Here is a 20,633-nt window from a genome sequence, read left to right as displayed (position 1 = left end):
GGGGCACAGGGCAGTCAGTCTTTACCCAGGACAGGGGCACTGGGCAGTCAGACGGTCTTCACCCGGGACAGGGGCACTGGGCAGTCAGACGGTCTTCACCCGGGACAGTCAATCTTCACCCAGGACAGGGGCACTGGGCAGTCAGACAGTCTTCACCCAGGACAGGGGCACTGGGCAGTCAGACAGTCTTCACCCAGGACAGGGGCACTGGGCAGTCAGACAGTCTTCACCCAGGACAGGGGCACAGGGCAGTCAGTCTTTACCCAGGACAGGGGCACTGGGCAGTCAGACGGTCTTCACCCGGGACAGGGGCACTGGGCAGTCAGACGGTCTTCACCCGGGACAGTCAATCTTCACCCGGGACAGGGGCACTGGGCAGTCAGACAGTCTTCACCCAGGACAGGGGCACTGGGCAGTCAGACAGTCTTCACCCAGTGCAGGGGCACTGGGCAGTCAGACGGTCTTCACCCAGGACAGGGACACTGGGCAGTCAGACAGCTTTCACCCAGGGCAGGGGCACTGGGCAGTCAGACGGTCTTCACCCAGGGCAGGGGCACTGGGCAGTCAGTCAGTCTTCACCCAGGGCAGGGGCACTGGGCAGTCAGACAGTCTTCACCCAGGGCAGGGACACTGGGCAGTCAGACAGTCTTCACCCGGGACAGGGGCACTGGGCAGTCAGACAGTCTTCACCCAGGACAGGGGCACTGGGCAGTCAGACAGTCTTCACCCGGGACAGGGGCACTGGGCAGTCAGACGGTCTTCACCCGGGACAGGGGCACTGGGCAGTCAGACAGTCTTCACCCGGGACAGGGGCACTGGGCAGTCAGACGGTCTTTACCCGGGACAGGGGCACTGGGCAGTCAGACAGTCTTCACCCAGGACAGGGGCACTGGGCAGTCAGACAGTCTTCACCCAGGACAGGGGCACTGGGCAGTCAATCTTCACCCAGGACAGGGGCACTGGGCAGTCAGACGGTCTTCACCCGGGACAGGGGCACTGGGCAGTCAGACGGTCTTCACCCGGGACAGGGGCACCGGGCAGTCAGACGGTCTTCACCCGGGACAGGGGCACCGGGCAGTCAGACAGTCTTCACCCAGGACAGGGGCACTGGGCAGTCAGACAGTCTTCACCCGGGACAGGGGCACAGGGCAGTCAGACAGTCTTCACCCGGGACAGGGGCACTGGGCAGTCAGACAGTCTTCACCCGGGACAGGGGCACTGGGCAGTCAATCTTCACCCAGGACAGGGGCACTGGGCAGTCAATCTTCACCCAGGACAGGGGCACAGGGCAGTCAGACAGTCTTCACCCAGGACAGGGGCACTGGGCAGTCAGACAGTCTTCACCCAGGACGGGGGCACTGGGCAGTCAATCTTCACCCAGGACAGGGGCACTGGGCAGTCAGACGGTCTTCACCCGGGACAGGGGCACTGGGCAGTCAGACGGTCTTCACCCGGGACAGGGGCACCGGTCAGTCAGACAGTCTTCACCCAGGGCAGGGGCACAGGGCAGTCAGACGGTCTTCACCCGGGACAGGGGCACCGGGCAGTCAGACAGTCTTCACCCAGGACAGGGGGACTGGGCAGTCAGACAGTCTTCACCCGGGACAGGGGCACAGGGCAGTCAGACAGTCTTCACCCGGGACAGGGGCACAGGGCAGTCAATCTTCACCCAAGACAGGGGCACTGGGCAGTCAATCTTCACCCAGGACAGGGGCACTGGGCAGTCAATCTTCACCCGGGACAGGGGCACTGGGCAGTCAGACAGTCTTCACCCAGGACAGTCAATCTTCACTCAGGACAGGGGCACTGGGCAGTCAGACAGTCTTCACCCAGGACAGGGGCACTGGGCAGTCAGACAGTCTTCACCCAGGACAGGGGCACTGGGCAGTCAGACAGTCTTTACCCGGGACAGGGGCACTGGGCAGTCAGACAGTCTTCACCCAGGGCAGGGGCACTGGTCAGTCAGACAGACTTCACCCGGGACAGTCAATCTTCACCCGGTACAGGGGCACTGGGCAGTCAGACAGTCTTCACCCGGGACAGGGGCACAGGGCAGTCAATCTTCACCCAGGACAGGGGCACTGGGCAGTCAATCTTCACCCAGGACAGGGGCACAGGGCAGTCAGACAGTCTTCACCCAGGACAGTCAATCTTCACTCAGGACAGGGGCACTGGGCAGTCAGACAGTCTTCACCCGGGACAGGGGCACAGGGCAGTCAATCTTCACCCAGGACAGGGGCACTGGGCAGTCAATCTTCACCCAGGACAGGGGCACAGGGCAGTCAGACAGTCTTCACCCAGGACAGTCAATCTTCACCCAGGACAGGGGCACTGGGCAGTCAGACAGTCTTCACCCAGGACAGGGGCACTGGGCAGTCAGACAGTCTTCACCCAGGACAGGGGCACTGGGCAGTCAGACAGTCTTCACCCGGGACAGGGGCACAGGGCAGTCAATCTTCACCCAGGACAGGGGCACTGGGCAGTCAGACAGTCTTCACCCGGGACAGGGGCACTGGGCAGTCAGACAGTCTTCACCCAGGACAGGGGCACTGGGCAGTCAGACAGTCTTCACCCGGGACAGGGGCACAGGGCAGTCAATCTTCACCCAGGACAGGGGCACTGGGCAGTCAGACAGTCTTCACCCAGGACAGGGGCACTGGGCAGTCAGACAGTCTTCACCCAGGACAGGGGCACAGGGCAGTCAGTCTTCACCCAGGACAGGGGCACTGGGCAGTCAGACAGTCTTCACCCAGGACAGGGGCACAGGGCAGTCAGACAGTCTTTACCCGGGACAGGGGCACTGGGCAGTCAGACAGTCTTCACCCGGGACAGGGGCACTGGGCAGTCAGACAGTCTTCACCCGGGACAGTCAATCTTCACCCAGGACAGGGGCACTGGGCAGTCAGACGGTCTTCACCCGGGACAGGGGCACTGGGCAGTCAGACAGTCTTCACCCGGGACAGGGGCACAGGGCAGTCTGACAGTCTTCACCCAGGACAGGGGCACTGGGCAGTCAGACAGTCTTCACCCGGGACAGGGGCACTGGGCAGTCAGACAGTCTTCACCCAGGACAGGGGCACTGGGCAGTCAGACAGTCTTCACCCGGGACAGTCAATCTTCACCCAGGACAGGGGCACTGGGCAGTCAGACAGTCTTCACCCAGGACAGGGGCACTGGGCAGTCAGACAGTCTTCACCCAGGACAGGGGCACTGGGCAGTCAGACAGTCTTCACCCGGGACAGGGGCACTGGGCAGTCAGACGGTCTTCACCCGGGACAGTCAATCTTCACCCAGGACAGGGGCACTGGGCAGTCAGACAGTCTTCACCCGGGACAGGGGCACTGGGCAGTCAGACGGTCTTCACCCGGGACAGTCAATCTTCACCCAGGACAGGGGCACTGGGCAGTCAGACAGTCTTCACCCAGGACAGGGGCACTGGGCTGTCAGACAGTCTTCACCCGGGACAGTCAATCTTCACCCAGGACAGGGGCACTGGGCAGTCAGACAGTCTTCACCCAGGACAGGGGCACTGGGCAGTCAGACAGTCTTCACCCAGGACAGGGGCACTGGGCAGTCAGACAGTCTTCACCCGGGACAGGGGCACAGGGCAGTCAGACAGTCTTCACCCGGGACAGTCAATCTTCACCCAGGACAGGGGCACTGGGCAGTCAGACAGTCTTCACCCAGGACAGGGGCACTGGGCAGTCAGACAGTCTTCACCCGGGACAGTCAATCTTCACCCAGGACAGGGGCACTGGGCAGTCAGTCTTCACCCAGGACAGGGGCACTGGGCAGTCAGACAGTCTTCACCCAGGGCAGGGGCACCGGGCAGTCAGACAGTCTTCACCCGGGACAGGGGCACTGGGCAGTCAGACAGTCTTCACCCAGGACAGTGGCACTGGGCAGTCAGACAGTCTTCACCCGGGACAGGGGCACTGGGCAGTCAGACAGTCTTCACCCGGGACAGGGGCACTGGGCAGTCAGACAGTCTTCTCCCAGGACAGTCAATCTTCACCCAGGACAGGGGTACTGGGCAGTCAGACAGTCTTCACCCAGGACAGGGGCACAGGGCAATCAGACAGTCTTCATCCGGGACAGGGGCACTGGGCAGTCAGACAGTCTTCACCCGGGACAGGGGTACTGGGCAGTCAGACAGTCTTCACCCGGGACAGGGGCACTGGGCAGTCAGATAGTCTTCACCCAGGACAGGGGTACTGGGCAGTCAGACAGTCTTCACCCGGGACAGGGGCACTGGGCAGTCAGACAGTCTTCACCCGGGACAGGGGCACAGGGCAGTCAGACAGTCTTCACCCGGGACAGGGGCACAGGGCAGTCAATCTTCACCCAGGACAGGGGCACTGGGCAGTCAGACAGTCTTCACCCGGGACAGGGGCACTGGGCAGTCAGACAGTCTTCACCCAGGGCAGGGGCAGTGGGCAGTCAGACAGTCTTCACCCGGGACAGTCAATCTTCACCCAGGACAGGGGCACTGGGCAGTCAGACAGTCTTCACCCAGGACAGTCAATCTTCACCCGGGACAGGGGCACTGGGCAGTCAGACAGTCTTCACCCAGGACAGGGGCACTGGGCAGTCAGACAGTCTTCACCCGCGACAGGGGCACTGGGCAGTCAGACAGTCTTCACCCGGGACAGTCAATCTTCACCCAGGACAGGGGCACTGGGCAGTCAGACAGTCTTCACCCAGGACAGGGGCACTGGGCAGTCAGACAGTCTTCACCCGGGACAGGGGTACTGGGCAGTCAGACAGTCTTCACCCGGGACAGGGGCACTGGGCAGTCAGACAGTCTTCACCCGGGACAGTCAATCTTCACCCAGGACAGGGGCACTGGGCAGTCAGACAGTCTTCACCCGGGACAGTCAATCTTCACCCGGGACAGGGGCACTGGGCAGTCAGACAGTCTTCACCCAGGACAGGGGCACTGGGCAGTCAGACAGTCTTCACCCGGGACAGGGGTACTGGGCAGTCAGACAGTCTTCACCCGGGACAGGGGCACTGGGCAGTCAGACAGTCTTCACCCAGGACAGGGGCACTGGGCAGTCAGACAGTCTTCACCCGGGACAGTCAATCTTCACCCAGGACAGGGGCACTGGGCAGTCAGACAGTCTTCACCCAGGACAGGGGCACTGGGCAGTCAGACAGTCTTCACCCGGGACAGTCAATCTTCACCCAGGACAGGGGCACTGGGCAGTCAGACAGTCTTCACCCAGGACAGGGGCACTGGGCAGTCAGACAGTCTTCACCCGGGACAGGGGCACTGGGCAGTCAGACAGTCTTCACCCGGGACAGGGGCACTGGGCAGTCAGACGGTCTTCACCCGGGACAGGGGCACAGGGCAGTCAGACAGTCTTCACCCAGGACAGTCAATCTTCACCCAGGGCAGGGGTACTGGGCAGTCAGACAGTCTTCACCCGGGACAGTCAATCTTCACTCAGGACAGGGGCACTGGGCAGTCAGACAGTCTTCACCCAGGACAGGGGCACTGGGCAGTCAGACAGTCTTCACCCAGGACAGGGGCACTGGGCAGTCAGACAGTCTTTACCCGGGACAGGGGCACTGGGCAGTCAGACAGTCTTCACCCAGGGCAGGGGCACTGGTCAGTCAGACAGACTTCACCCGGGACAGTCAATCTTCACCCGGTACAGGGGCACTGGGCAGTCAGACAGTCTTCACCCGGGACAGGGGCACAGGGCAGTCAATCTTCACCCAGGACAGGGGCACTGGGCAGTCAATCTTCACCCAGGACAGGGGCACAGGGCAGTCAGACAGTCTTCACCCAGGACAGTCAATCTTCACTCAGGACAGGGGCACTGGGCAGTCAGACAGTCTTCACCCGGGACAGGGGCACAGGGCAGTCAATCTTCACCCAGGACAGGGGCACTGGGCAGTCATTCTTCACCCAGGACAGGGGCACAGGGCAGTCAGACAGTCTTCACCCAGGACAGTCAATCTTCACCCAGGACAGGGGCACTGGGCAGTCAGACAGTCTTCACCCAGGACAGGGGCACTGGGCAGTCAGACAGTCTTCACCCAGGACAGGGGCACTGGGCAGTCAGACAGTCTTCACCCGGGACAGGGGCACAGGGCAGTCAATCTTCACCCAGGACAGGGGCACTGGGCAGTCAGACAGTCTTCACCCGGGACAGGGGCACTGGGCAGTCAGACAGTCTTCACCCAGGACAGGGGCACTGGGCAGTCAGACAGTCTTCACCCGGGACAGGGGCACAGGGCAGTCAATCTTCACCCAGGACAGGGGCACTGGGCAGTCAGACAGTCTTCACCCAGGACAGGGGCACTGGGCAGTCAGACAGTCTTCACCCAGGACAGGGGCACAGGGCAGTCAGTCTTCACCCAGGACAGGGGCACTGGGCAGTCTGACAGTCTTCACCCAGGACAGGGGCACAGGGCAGTCAGACAGTCTTTACCCGGGACAGGGGCACTGGGCAGTCAGACAGTCTTCACCCGGGACAGGGGCACTGGGCAGTCAGACAGTCTTCACCCGGGACAGTCAATCTTCACCCAGGACAGGGGCACTGGGCAGTCAGACGGTCTTCACCCGGGACAGGGGCACTGGGCAGTCAGACAGTCTTCACCCGGGACAGGGGCACAGGGCAGTCTGACAGTCTTCACCCAGGACAGGGGCACTGGGCAGTCAGACAGTCTTCACCCGGGACAGGGGCACTGGGCAGTCAGACAGTCTTCACCCAGTACAGGGGCACTGGGCAGTCAGACAGTCTTCACCCGGGACAGTCAATCTTCACCCAGGACAGGGGCACTGGGCAGTCAGACAGTCTTCACCCAGGACAGGGGCACTGGGCAGTCAGACAGTCTTCACCCAGGACAGGGGCACTGGGCAGTCAGACAGTCTTCACCCGGGACAGGGGCACTGGGCAGTCAGACGGTCTTCACCCGGGACAGTCAATCTTCACCCAGGACAGGGGCACTGGGCAGTCAGACAGTCTTCACCCAGGACAGGGGCACTGGGCTGTCAGACAGTCTTCACCCGGGACAGTCAATCTTCACCCAGGACAGGGGCACTGGGCAGTCAGACAGTCTTCACCCAGGACAGGGGCACTGGGCAGTCAGACAGTCTTCACCCAGGACAGGGGCACTGGGCAGTCAGACAGTCTTCACCCGGGACAGGGGCACAGGGCAGTCAGACAGTCTTCACCCGGGACAGTCAATCTTCACCCAGGACAGGGGCACTGGGCAGTCAGACAGTCTTCACCCAGGACAGGGGCACTGGGCAGTCAGACAGTCTTCACCCGGGACAGTCAATCTTCACCCAGGACAGGGGCACTGGGCAGTCAGTCTTCACCCAGGACAGGGGCACTGGGCAGTCAGACAGTCTTCACCCAGGGCAGGGGCACCGGGCAGTCAGACAGTCTTCACCCGGGACAGGGGCACTCGGCAGTCAGACAGTCTTCACCCAGGACAGGGGCACTGGGCAGTCAGACAGTCTTCACCCAGGACAGTGGCACTGGGCAGTCAGACAGTCTTCACCCGGGACAGGGGCACTGGGCAGTCAGACAGTCTTCACCCGGGACAGGGGCACTGGGCAGTCAGACAGTCTTCTCCCAGGACAGTCAATCTTCACCCAGGACAGGGGTACTGGGCAGTCAGACAGTCATCACCCAGGACAGGGGCACAGGGCAGTCAGACAGTCTTCACCCGGGACAGGGGCACTGGGCAGTCAGACAGTCTTCACCCGGGACAGGGGTACTGGGCAGTCAGACAGTCTTCACCCAGGACAGGGGTACTGGGCAGTCAGACAGTCTTCACCCGGGACAGGGGCACTGGGCAGTCAGACAGTCTTCACCCGGGACAGGGGCACAGGGCAGTCAGACAGTCTTCACCCGGGACAGGGGCACAGGGCAGTCAATCTTCACCCAGGACAGGGGCACTGGGCAGTCAGACAGTCTTCACCCGGGACAGGGGCACTGGGCAGTCAGACAGTCTTCACCCAGGGCAGGGGCAGTGGGCAGTCAGACAGTCTTCACCCGGGACAGTCAATCTTCACCCAGGACAGGGGCACTGGGCAGTCAGACAGTCTTCACCCAGGACAGTCAATCTTCACCCGGGACAGGGGCACTGGGCAGTCAGACAGTCTTCACCCAGGACAGGGGCACTGGGCAGTCAGACAGTCTTCACCCAGGACAGGGGCACTGGGCAGTCAGACAGTCTTCACCCGGGACAGTCAATCTTCACCCGGGACAGGGGCACTGGTCAGTCAGACAGTCTTCACCCAGGACAGGGGCACTGGGCAGTCAGACAGTCTTCACCCGGGACAGGGGTACTGGGCAGTCAGACAGTCTTCACCCGGGACAGGGGCACTGGGCAGTCAGACAGTCTTCACCCAGGACAGGGGCAGTGGGCAGTCAGACAGTCTTCACCCGGGACAGTCAATCTTCACCCAGGACAGGGGCACTGGGCAGTCAGACAGTCTTCACCCAGGACAGTCAATCTTCACCCGGGACAGGGGCACTGGGCAGTCAGACAGTCTTCACCCAGGACAGGGGCACTGGGCAGTCAGACAGTCTTCACCCAGGACAGGGGCACTGGGCAGTCAGACAGTCTTCACCCGGGACAGTCAATCTTCACCCGGGACAGGGGCACTGGTCAGTCAGACAGTCTTCACCCAGGACAGGGGCACTGGGCAGTCAGACAGTCTTCACCCGGGACAGGGGTACTGGGCAGTCAGACAGTCTTCACCCGGGACAGGGGCACTGGTCAGTCAGACAGTCTTCACCCGGGACAGTCAATCTTCACCCAGGACAGGGGCACTGGGCAGTCAGACAGTCTTCACCCAGGACAGGGGCACTGGGCAGTCAGACAGTCTTCACCCAGGACAGGGGCACTGGGCAGTCAGACAGTCTTCACCCGGGACAGGGGCACTGGGCAGTCAGACAGTCTTCACCCGGGACAGGGGCACTGGGCAGTCAGACAGTCTTCACCCAGGACAGTCAATCTTCACCCAGGGCAGGGGTACTGGGCAGTCAGACAGTCTTCACCCGGGACAGGGGCACTGGGCAGTCAGACAGTCTTCACCCAGGACAGGGGTACTGGGCAGTCAGTCAATCTTCACCCAGGACAGGGGCACTGGGCAGTCAGACAGTCTTCACCCAGGACAGTCAATCTTCACCCAGGACAGTGGCACTGGGCAGTCAGACAGTCTTCACCCAGGGAAGGGGCACTGGGCAGTCAGACAGTCTTCACCCAGGGAAGGGGCACTGGGCAGTCAGACGGTCTTCACCCAGGACAGGGGCACTGGGCAGTCAGACAGTCTTCACCCGGGACAGGGGCACTGGGCAGTCAGACAGTCTTCACCCGGGACAGGGGCACTGGGCAGTCAGACGGTCTTCACCCGGGACAGGGGCACAGGGCAGTCAGACAGTCTTCACCCAGGACAGTCAATCTTCACCCAGGGCAGGGGTACTGGGCAGTCAGACAGTCTTCACCCGGGACAGGGGCACTGGGCAGTCAGTCTTCACCCAGGACAGGGGCACTGGGCAGTCAGACAGTCTTCACCCAGGACAGGGGCACAGGGCAGTCAGTCTTCACCCAGGACAGGGGCACTGGGCAGTCAGACAGTCTTCACCCAGGACAGGGGCACAGGGCAGTCAGACAGTCTTCACCCGGTACAGGGGCACTGGGCAGTCAGACAGTCTTCACCCGGGACAGGGGCACTGGGCAGTCAGACAGTCTTCACCCAGGACAGGGGCACTGGGCAGTCAGACAGTCTTCACCCAGGACAGGGGTACTGGGCAGTCAGTCAATCTTCACCCAGGACAGGGGCACTGGGCAGTCAGACAGTCTTCACCCAGGACAGTCAATCTTCACCCAGGACAGTGGCACTGGGCAGTCAGACAGTCTTCACCCAGGGAAGGGGCACTGGGCAGTCAGACAGTCTTCACCCAGGACAGGGGCACTGGGCAGTGCAGATGTCAGCTGGTTGGAGGGTGGGGGATCAGACAGAACATAGCACAATACAGGTCCTTTGGTTCATGCTCTGGTGCAAAGCTTTTAACCATCTCCAAGGTCAATCTAACATTTCCCTCACACATAGCACTCCATTTTTCTGTCATCCATGTGTCTATCCAAAAGTGTATTAAATGTCACAAATGTATCTGTCTCAACCACCATCCTGGCAGGCTGTTCCATGAACCCACTACTCACTCTGTGAACAGCCCATCTCCAATATCCCCCTTATAATTTCTTCCAATCACCTTACAATTATGCCCCCTCATATTCTCCATTTCCACCTAGGAAAAGAGTCTCCATAAGACAAGTTCTCTAATCCTGGTATATCTCCCCAGCATTCTCTTTAAAGCTTCCTACTCCTTCTTATAATGAGGTGAGCAGATCTGAGCAAAATACTCCAAGTACAGTCTTGCCAGAATTTTATAGGGCTGCAATATTACCTCACAGCTCTTGAACTCAGTCCCTCAATTATTGAGACCAACACACTGTAACACCTTCTCAACCACCCTATTAATTTGTGTGGCAATCTTGAGGGATCTATGAACATGTACCCAAAGTTCCATCTGCCACTTCTCAGCCCTGCTCTCTGCTTGTAACCTACAACAAACATCTAAATGATCCATAACTCCCTGAACCTTCATGTCACCTGCAAACTTACTGACCCCCACCCCTCCACTTCGTCATCCAAATCATTTATAAAAATCACAAACAGCTGGCAGCCCAGAATAGATCCCTGTGGAACACCACTAGTTACTAACCTCCAGACAGAATACTACCCCCTGCCAACATCTACGACCACCCTTGTCTTCTGTGGGCAAGCCAGTTCTGAATACACACAGCCACGTTTCCCTGGGATACCATGGAGATACCAAGGATACCACGTATCCTGACTTTCTCAATGAGCCTACCATAGGGAACTTTGTCACACACCTTAATAAAATCTGTATACACTACTGCACCTCCATCCGTTTGTTTTGTTACTTCCTCAAAGAATTCAGTCAGATTCATGAGGCCTGATCTGCTCCTCATAAAGCCACACTGACAATTCCTAATCAGATTATGCTTTTCCAAATGTTCATAAAACCTGCTTCTAAAAATCCTTTCCAATAGTTTTGCCCACCATTGACGTTAGACTTACTGGTCTTTAATTCCCAGGGTTATCTTATTACATTTCTTGAACATTTGCCACTCTCCCACCTTCTGGAACTATTCCTGTGGCCGGTGATGACACAAAGATCATCACCAAAGGCACAGAAATCTCTTCCCCCTCCTCCCATAGTAACCTGGGCTACACCCCTTTTGGCCTCGGGGACTTATCTATCCTAATATTTTTCAGAAGTTCTGGCATATCCTTTTTCTTCACATCAACATGTTCCAGCATATCAGCCTGTTTTACACTGACCACTCATTCATCAAGGTCCCTCTCACTGGTGAATACTGAAGCACACTATTCTTTAAAGATCTTCTCTACCTCTATGGTTGGTCCTACCCTCACTCCAGTCATCCTCCTGTCCTTCACGTATGTTTAGAATACAGGTTTCCCCCGCTATCTGAAGGTAGAGCGTTCCTATAAAACCATTTGTAAGCCGAAATGTCGTAGAGCAAAGAAGCAATTACCGTTAACTTATATGGGAAAAATTATTGAGCGTTCCCAGACCCAAAAAATAACCTACCAAATCATACCAAATAACACATAAAACCTAAAATAACACGAACATATAGTAAAAGCAGAATTATATGATAAATACACAGCCTATATAAAGTAGAAATAATGCACATAGACTGTAGTCTCACTTACCAGAATCAGGAAGATTTAGCCAAAAACCGATCTGTAGTGAAAAAAATTGGCACGTACACGCACACGCACACACCTACCTGCGCAAGGCTTCACGGTCATGGTAGTCTTTCTTGGGGTAAACACAAGTTTAAAGCAGGCGCCTTTTTTTGTAAAAGCGAAAATCCTCTTAGGATTTCTTTTGGTTAGCGAAAACAGGTACTAATGTAGGTCTTTCGTAAAAGTGAAATGGCGTAAAGCGAATTTTTGTAAAGTGGGGGACACCTGTATCTTGTGGCTTTCCTTAATCCTACTCATCAAGGCCTTCTTATGCCCTTTTCTATCTTTCCTTAAGTCCATTTTCAGGCTACATTGTAATGCTCTAGAGCCTGTCTGATCCTTCCTTCTTAAATCTTAAGTATGTTTCTTTCTTCCTCTTGATTAGACGTTCCACATCTTTTGTCAGCAATGGTTCCTTCCCCCTACCATCCTTTCCTTTCTTCAGTGGGACAAATCTACCCACAACCCCATACAAGTGCACTGTAGACAAACTGCATTTCCCTGAGTACACCTGTCACCAATCTACAATCCTAAATTCTTGCCTAAAAGATGATAATGCACCCTCCCCCAAGTTAAAAACTTCCCCATGCCATTTGCTTCCATCCTGGTCCAAAGCTGGTGTAAAGTTGAGAGTTGTGTCTCCGAAATGCTCACCCACTGAGAGATCTGTCACCTGACTGGGTTCATTGCCTAGTACCAAGTCCAGTAAGGCCTCTCTTCTAGTCTGCCTGTCTACATAGTGTGTAAGGAATCCTTCCTGGACACACCTAACAACTTCCACCCCATCTACGCCAGAACTAGACACTGTAAATCCAGAGAATATTTGGACCCGGCAGAGTAAGATCAGACAACACAGGGCACATCAGAATAAATCCAGGGAACATTGGCACTGTACAGAGTGAGACCAGAGAATACTGGGTCTGTATACACTGAGACTAGGTAAAAAAAGGCTTTGTTCGGATTATGTCACAATCCCAACCATTAATTCCCTATCTTTCTCCTAATTTCCTTTGATTGTGCCACAGTTCCCGATGGTTAATTTCCCATTTGCTCCTAATTCTCTTTGATGCTGGCACACTTGGCTTCCAACAAGACCCGCAGCATAAGAACTTCGGCGTTAATACCACTAGTTGCCAGATCGTTGGTTTTGTCTGTGTGGTAATTAACGTTTCCCGGCCGCTTAGGATCGTGTGTTCTAAGTTTTGCTCCAGCACTGAGATTTACCGTGAAACTTCATCTCTCCGTGTCAGGGCTCCGTGTCAAGATCCTTCCTGTTTGCTGTTCAACACTCACGCCTGCAAATCTATGGCAATGAATTCCATACCTGAATCACCTTATGGCCAAATAAATTCCTCCTCATCTCTGTTCGAAAGGGGAGTCATTCCACTTTGAAGATGTGACCACTGGCGCTACAGACTCTCTCACTACAGGAAACCTCCTCTTCACACCCACTCTATCCAGGCTTTGCAATATTCAGTTGGTTTAAATGAGGTCCATCCACATTTAAATGAGGTCCATTCAGGAGTTCTTCTGAACTCCTGTGAGTCAAGGGCAGAGTTATCAAATGTTCCCTGTATTATCCCTTTTATTCCTGGGATCATGCTTGCGTACCACATCTGGACCTTCTCAAGTGTGATCATATTCTATGTTAGATAAGGGGCCCCAGAACTGGTCCTAATATTTCAAACATGATCTGACCAATGCCTGATAAGTCTGTGCATTACACATTTGGAGGGAGCGAAATGCCCTTACTTGGTTTGTACAAGCCAAAGCGGACTCAGCCTTCTCAGAGCTGAAGAGGCGTTTCACCTCTGCCCCCATCCTGGTCCAACCCCTCTCACCAATTCATTGTGGAAGTCAACGCCTCTGACTCCGGGGTGGGAGCGGTCCTCTCCCAGTGCTCCGGCCCAGACTGAAAGCTCCAACCCTGCACCTTCTTCTCTCGCTGTCTATCCCCCACCGAATGAAACTACGGTGTAGGGAACCAGGAGTTACTGGTCGTCAAACTCATGTTGGAGGACTGGAGGCACTAGCTGGAGGGAGAAGAACATCCATTCATCATCTGGACAGACCACAAGAACCTCGCATACATTCAAACCGCCAAACGCCTGAATTCACGCCAAGCCCGTTGGGCATTATTTTTTGGCCATTTCAGATTCACACTCATCTATCGTCTGGGGTCCGAGAATGGGAAGCCCGATACTCTGTCTCGTCAATACGTCTCCAAAGAGGGCCTTCCCAACCCCAAGACCATCCTTCCACCATCCTGTGTGGTGGCTGCCCTCACATGGGAGATCGAATCCATAATCAAAGAGGCCCAACGGACTCAACCTGACCCAGGCAATGGACTCCCCAATCGCCTCTTCATGCCCAACTGTGTTCGGTCTCAGGTTCTCCAGTGGGGGCATTTTTTTCATTTTGCCTGCCATCCCAGAATTGATCAAACTCTGTCCCTTCTGAAGAGACATTTCTGGTGGCCCTCCATGGACGCTGACACTGACTCCTTCGTCTCTGCCTGTTCTGTATGTGCCCACGGCAAAACCTGCCACCGACCACCTGCTGGATTGCTTCGATCCCTACCTGCCCCTAGCTGCCCTTGTCACACATTGCGCTGGATTTGGGCACTGGACTACCCCCTCCACATAACAACACTGCCGTACTCACTGTAGTGGACCGCTTCTCCAAAGCTGTGCACTTCCGAGCCATTCCCAAACTCCCTACAGCCCGTGAAACAGCCGACCTTCTCATCCATCACGTCTTCCGCCTCCATGGAATTCCCTCTGACATTATTTCTCACCAGGGTCTCCAATTCATCTCTCAAGTCTGGAGATCTTTTTGCCAAGCCCTTGGAGCCTCAGGAAGTCAGTCTTCTGGCTTCCATCAGCAGACTAATGGTCAAACAGAACGAGCAAACCAGGATTTGGAAGCAGCACTGCGCTGCATAACATCCAACAACCCGTCATCCTAGAGCACCCATCTCGTTTGGGTCGAGTATGCTCACAACTTCCTGGTCAGCACCGGAATGTCACCTTCGAATGCTCCCTCGGTTACCAACCCCCTCTGTTTCCTGCCCATGAAGACGACATCACCGTGCCTTCAGTTCAGGCCCATCTCCGCCGGTGCCGCAAGATCTGGAAGGATGCACGCGCGGCCCTGCCCCGCTCAGCCAACTGCAACCAGAGGATTGCCGATCGCCGTCGGATTCCTGCACCCAATTATCGGCCTGGGCAGAAGGTTTGGCTCTCGTCAAAAGACATCCCCCTTAAGAATGAACCCAAGAAACTCGCCCCCTCACCATCTGGGACCATTTAAAATTGAGATTGTCGGGTGGTCAGACTCAAACTGCCCGGATCCATGCACATTCATTCCACATTCCACATCTCCCAATTGAAACCTGTGTCTGTCAGCCCTTTGTGCCCTCCACCCGCCCGGATCATTGATGATTACCCACCATACACCGTCCGGCGAATACTGGGTGTGCGCTGCCGAGGCAGGGGTCTCCAGTACCTGGTCAATTGGGAGGGATACGGTCCTGAGGAATGCACCTGGATTCCCCCCTCCTTCATCTTGGAACCTTCCCTCATCCGTGATTTCCATCAGGACAATCCGGACAAGCCTGCTGGATCGCCTGGAGGCTCCTGTTGAAGGGGGGATATTGTCACAGTCCTGACCTTTAATTCCCTTTTATCTCCTAATTTCCTTTGATTGTGCCACGGTTCCAACCATTAATTCTCTTTGATGACAGCCCACCTGGTTTCCATCAGGACCTGCAGCATAATAATGCCATGCATAATTTTTACAATGCTGTCAAAACCATTCACAGCCCAATAAATCGATGTGTTACTCCCCTGAAAACAGCAGATGGTCTAACACTTCTGAAGAATCAGAATACCATTCTGCTGAGGTGGGCTGAGCATTTTAACACCCTGCTTAATCAGGATTCTGACGCAGACCCCACCATCCTGGACGAACTGCCTGAACTTCCTCCTACCCACGACCTCAGTCTACCACCAACCTTCCAGGAGGTTCTATCAGCTGTCCATTCCCTCAAGAACAATAAGTCCCCTGGCACTGACAATATCCCTGCCGAGTTACTGAAGAACGGAGGGTACATGTGTATGCGCACCCTCTACCTGTACATCACCAAGGCCTGGACTGAGGAGAACATCCCACAGCAATGGAGAAATGCCAACATCGTTGTCATTTATAAGAACAAGGGTGACAAGGCCATCTGAGGCAATAGTAGGGGCATATCACTCCTTTCTGTTGCTGGAAAGGTCCTGGCTAAGGTGATGCTTCAGAGGCTCATCAACAACATCACCGAGTCAATGCTGCCTGAATCGTAGTGTGGATTTAGGAAGAACAGGAGCATGATCGACATGATCTTCACAGCCCTGCAGCTTCAGTAAAAGTGCCAGGAGCAACATCAGGACCTGTTTATGGCCTTCGTCAACCTCTCCAAAGCATTCAACACTGTGCAAAGAGAGCTCTTATAGAATGTCCTCCTCAGGTTTGGCTGTCCCAATAAATTTGTTAACATCACCGCCAGTTCCATGATGGGATGACTGCTCGGGTGACCATAGAAGGACAAGAGTCCGAGCCCTTCCTTGTACGCACAGGAGTGAGGCAGGGGTGTGTGCTAGTGCCAGTGCTCTTTAACATCTTCCTCTTGTGTGTTACCAAGCTTCTCCACAACGAGATTGAGGATAGCAGCGGTGTGGCAGTGGACGTCAGATTAGATGGCAACCTCTTTAACATCAGGAAGCTCCATGCAACCACCAAACTCCATAGAGAATGGGTCCTGGAGCTGCAGTATGCAGACAACTGTGCTCTTGTGGCCCATACTCCAGAGGATCTTCAGACTGTCCTTGCTGTGGCAGTGAGAGCGTACAGCAGGATGGGGCTGACCGTCAATACCACCAAGACAGAAGTGGTTTGCCAATGGAGTACTAGTGTCCCACCCACCCTACCTGCCTTCACTGTTGGTGATGAAAAGCTGTCAGCGGTGCCATCTTTCAAATATCTGGGGAGCATTCTCTCTGAGGATAGCGGCATTGACAACGACATCCAGAGCCGCATTAAACAGGCATCAGCTGCCTTTGGGAGACTTCAGCGTAGAGTCTTTCAGAACAGGAGCCTTCGTCCCTCCACAAAGGTTGCCGTATACCAAGCGGTCTGTGTCACCACCCTCCTTTATAGCTGTGAAGCTTGGGTAACCTACAGCAGTCACATCAAGTCCTTGGAGCGCTTCCACATAAGCTGCCTTCAGTGCATCCTGGGAATTACCTGGCATGAGTGGGTGCCTTACACTGAAATACTTGTAAAGACCAACTGCAGAGGTATTGAGGCCATGATCACCCAGCCTCAGCTGCAGTGGCTGGGGCATGTGATAAGGATGCCCCCATGTCGACTACCCCGCAGAGTGTTATACGGCCAGCTATACATCATGGTCGACGCTCAGCTGGAGGGCCGAAGAAGCGCTATAAGGATCAGATGAAGAATGCTTTAAGGAAGTGCAAGATCAGACCTGAGGACCTGGAGGATGTTGCTGCCGACCGTAACACTTGGCGACAGCTGTGTAGAGATGGGGTTTGTATTCTGGAGATGGAAAGAACAACCAGAAGACAGCAGAAGAGAGCCAGGAGAAATGCAGCCACTACCACCACTACCACAAATACATGTCCCACCTGCAATAGAACTTGTGGGTCCAGGATAGGACTGTATAGTCAAAGATCTCACCGTTAAAGGAGTGGACGTCATCATCGGATTCCGATGGACAACCGAAGAGAAGAAGAACAGCATAAGAACCCCGGTGTTACAACCACTAGTTGCCAGATCATTGGTTTTGCCAGTGTGGTAATTAACATTTCCCAACCGCTTAGGATTGTGTGTTCTAAGTTTTGCTCCAGTACCAAGATTTACTGTGAAACTTTGTCTCTCCGTGTCAAGATAAGTTTTCTAAGTTCTACTCCTGTTTCGAGGTTTACATGTGAAACTCCGTCTCTCATAGTCAAGGCTCTGTGTCAAGGTCCCCTCTGTTTGCAGTTCAACGCTCACACCCGTGTAAGCATCCTAACTTAATCTGTGTGCCCGTGTCCTGCGTTTGGGTTCACCTCGTTCATTGCGACAGATTAACTAGTTATTAAGGGCTGAGACAGACTAAGATGATCCAGTTCCAGGTACTGCTGTGCACCCCCCACCCCCACTATCGAGGACATCTTCAAAAGGAAACACCTCAAAAAGTTGGCATTCATCATTAAGGACCCCACCACCCAGGACATGGCCTCTTGTTATTACTACGATCAGGGAGGAGGTATAGGAGCCTCAAGGCACACACTCAATGCTTTAAGAATAGCTTCTACCCCGCCACCACCGGATTCCTGAACGGTCAATTAGTCCATGAACACTAGCTTGCTATTTTGCTCTCTTTTTGCAATAATTTATTTTTTAATATATTTCTTATTGGACCTTATAATAGTTGTTGGGTATTGCACTGTACTGCTGCCACAAAATAACAAATTCAATGAAATATGACAGTGAAAATAAACCTGATTCTGGTTCTGAGGTGAGTTACTCAGGGTCCGGAAAGATGGGATTAATACAGAGTAAGACGAGAGAGCACAAGTTCCATTCAGATTGAGACTCTGGAACACAAAGCTTTCAGAGAGAAGCCCCAGGGAACACGCCTCAACCAGCAACTCTGCTTCAGTCTGAATTGCTTTATTAATCATCTGAAATACGTTGTTATCAAAAATTTCCCAACAAATTCCACGTCTGTGCTTTTGGAAAGCATTCCTGCTGAACATTCCACTTCATGTTTTCATGGAGGATTCAGCCAGCATGACCCCTTTGTGGAGATTTGTTCAGCTGAAACCTGGTGTGAAGAGAGTGCATGCTGCCTTGTACCCCAAGAGACAGAGAACACCCTTAAATATCCCTGCTATTACCTGATCACTATTAAGCAGGTAATTGTAGAGTCCCTGTGCATAGGGCTGCCATGCTCAATAAATTATAGTTACGACTCCAAACTGTTTCTTATAGAACTTAGGACAGAGGTGGACCTTCTGTCTCACAGCTCCTGTGAACCCAGGCACTCAGCTGCTCTCGTGTTGGGTTTGCACCTTCTCCCTCTGACCGCCCGGGTTTCCCCTGTCGTAGTTACTGTTCCTCTCTGCACCTGTAGTGCAACTTTGCCATTTCTTTGACATCTGCCCATTTCTAATGAGGCCAAGTTGCTAGCTCGACGCTCAGCCCAGCGCGGATGGTAGGTGTGCAGGGAGCTAGCTGGACTCGAGCCCGGGACCACTGGCCTCAAAGTCCAGTGCAGACACCACTACACCACCGGCAGGCTGGCTGGGTTTCCCCAAGTGCTCCCGTTTCTCCCCACGTCCCAAAGAAGTGCGGGTTAATCGGCCACTATAAATTAGAGTCAAGTATGTATATGAGTGCTTGAATTTGAGTGGAGTTGATTGAAGTGTGGAGGAAATAAAATAACATTCATGTAAGATTAGTGCAAATGGGTGTTTGATAGTTAGCATGGGCTCTGTGGGCTGACAGGTCCCTTTACAACCATATGAGTTTTTGACTTTGGGAGTACACATTTCCTTTTACAGTTATATTGCACACTCCGTAGTTCAATAAAATAATATACACCCAAATGACATGTGGACACAGAATAGTACTAGTTAAATCTCAGTCACACAGCACACATATCCGTCATAGTTCATTGTTGCACTGTGTAACCCTGTTGGCCAATGAACAGCCCAGGGTATTGTACAACTACATTGCACAATCCATTAGTTGGCTGTGTTTGGAACTTCTCAAGTTTGCAATGGACTTCAGAAAAATTGCAAAAACGTGCAGTGAAGGAAGTATTTCTTTCAGTGTAAAGATATTTTTTGGATTAGGTTACAACCTGGTTTCCTTATACCCGACTTAAAGTTGAGTGATTGAATGAGTGGTGGAAGAGTCATCTTGATCTGACCTGGTGATTAATCGAGTACCAGTTTGACAGAACATGAGCCCAGCCGGCGTTTGTTCAGTCGTCAAGTTTTGCAACAGTCGCAGAAGGAATATAATCCCACTGCGGGTTCTGTGTGGGATGATGTCCGGCCCACCAGCACTACACCGATGGAATGTCGAGACTCCTGCCTAGCAGTGGGCCCTGCTCCAGGTACTGAGCTGGTGAGGTGAGAATTACAGCTGTGTCAGCTACCGAGCCAAGCAGATAGATAGATAGATAGTTAGATACTTTATTCATCCCCATGGGGAAATTCAACATTTTTTCCAATGTCTCATACACTTATTGTAGCAAAACTAATTACATACAATACTTAACTCAGTATAAATATGATATGCATCTAAAATCACCCTCTCAAAAAGCATTAATAAATAGCTTTTAAAAAGTTCTTAAATAGTTTACTAAAATACATTGAATGGTAACTTAAGCTCAGTCCTAACCCCAGCACTTTAACATATCTTGACTCGATTTCCTCGGCAGCTGTATGGAGGGAGGTTTGTGGGTGCATGCTTAGCACATCAGAGCCTGACACTGATTGACTAGTCTCCATTCCAAACGTCATCAATTCACAAGGCATAGAATGAGGCCAGTTAGCTCATGGTGACTATACCTGTTTTATGAGGAAGCTCCTGGCTTTCACCCATAACCGTATCACTTTGGAATCTGGCTTTCGTCCCTCTGAGGGAACATATTCCATGTCACATTAAGCACCTACAAGTTCTTGGGTGCCTTGGTGTGCTAGATAGATACAATGGTGGCACTATTATCGAACACAGAACA

This window comes from Hemitrygon akajei, chromosome 7 (genome assembly GCF_048418815.1).
Source record: "Hemitrygon akajei chromosome 7, sHemAka1.3, whole genome shotgun sequence".
Taxonomy (NCBI): Eukaryota; Metazoa; Chordata; class Chondrichthyes; order Myliobatiformes; family Dasyatidae; genus Hemitrygon; species Hemitrygon akajei.
Note: the sequence above shows the minus strand (reverse complement) of the source record.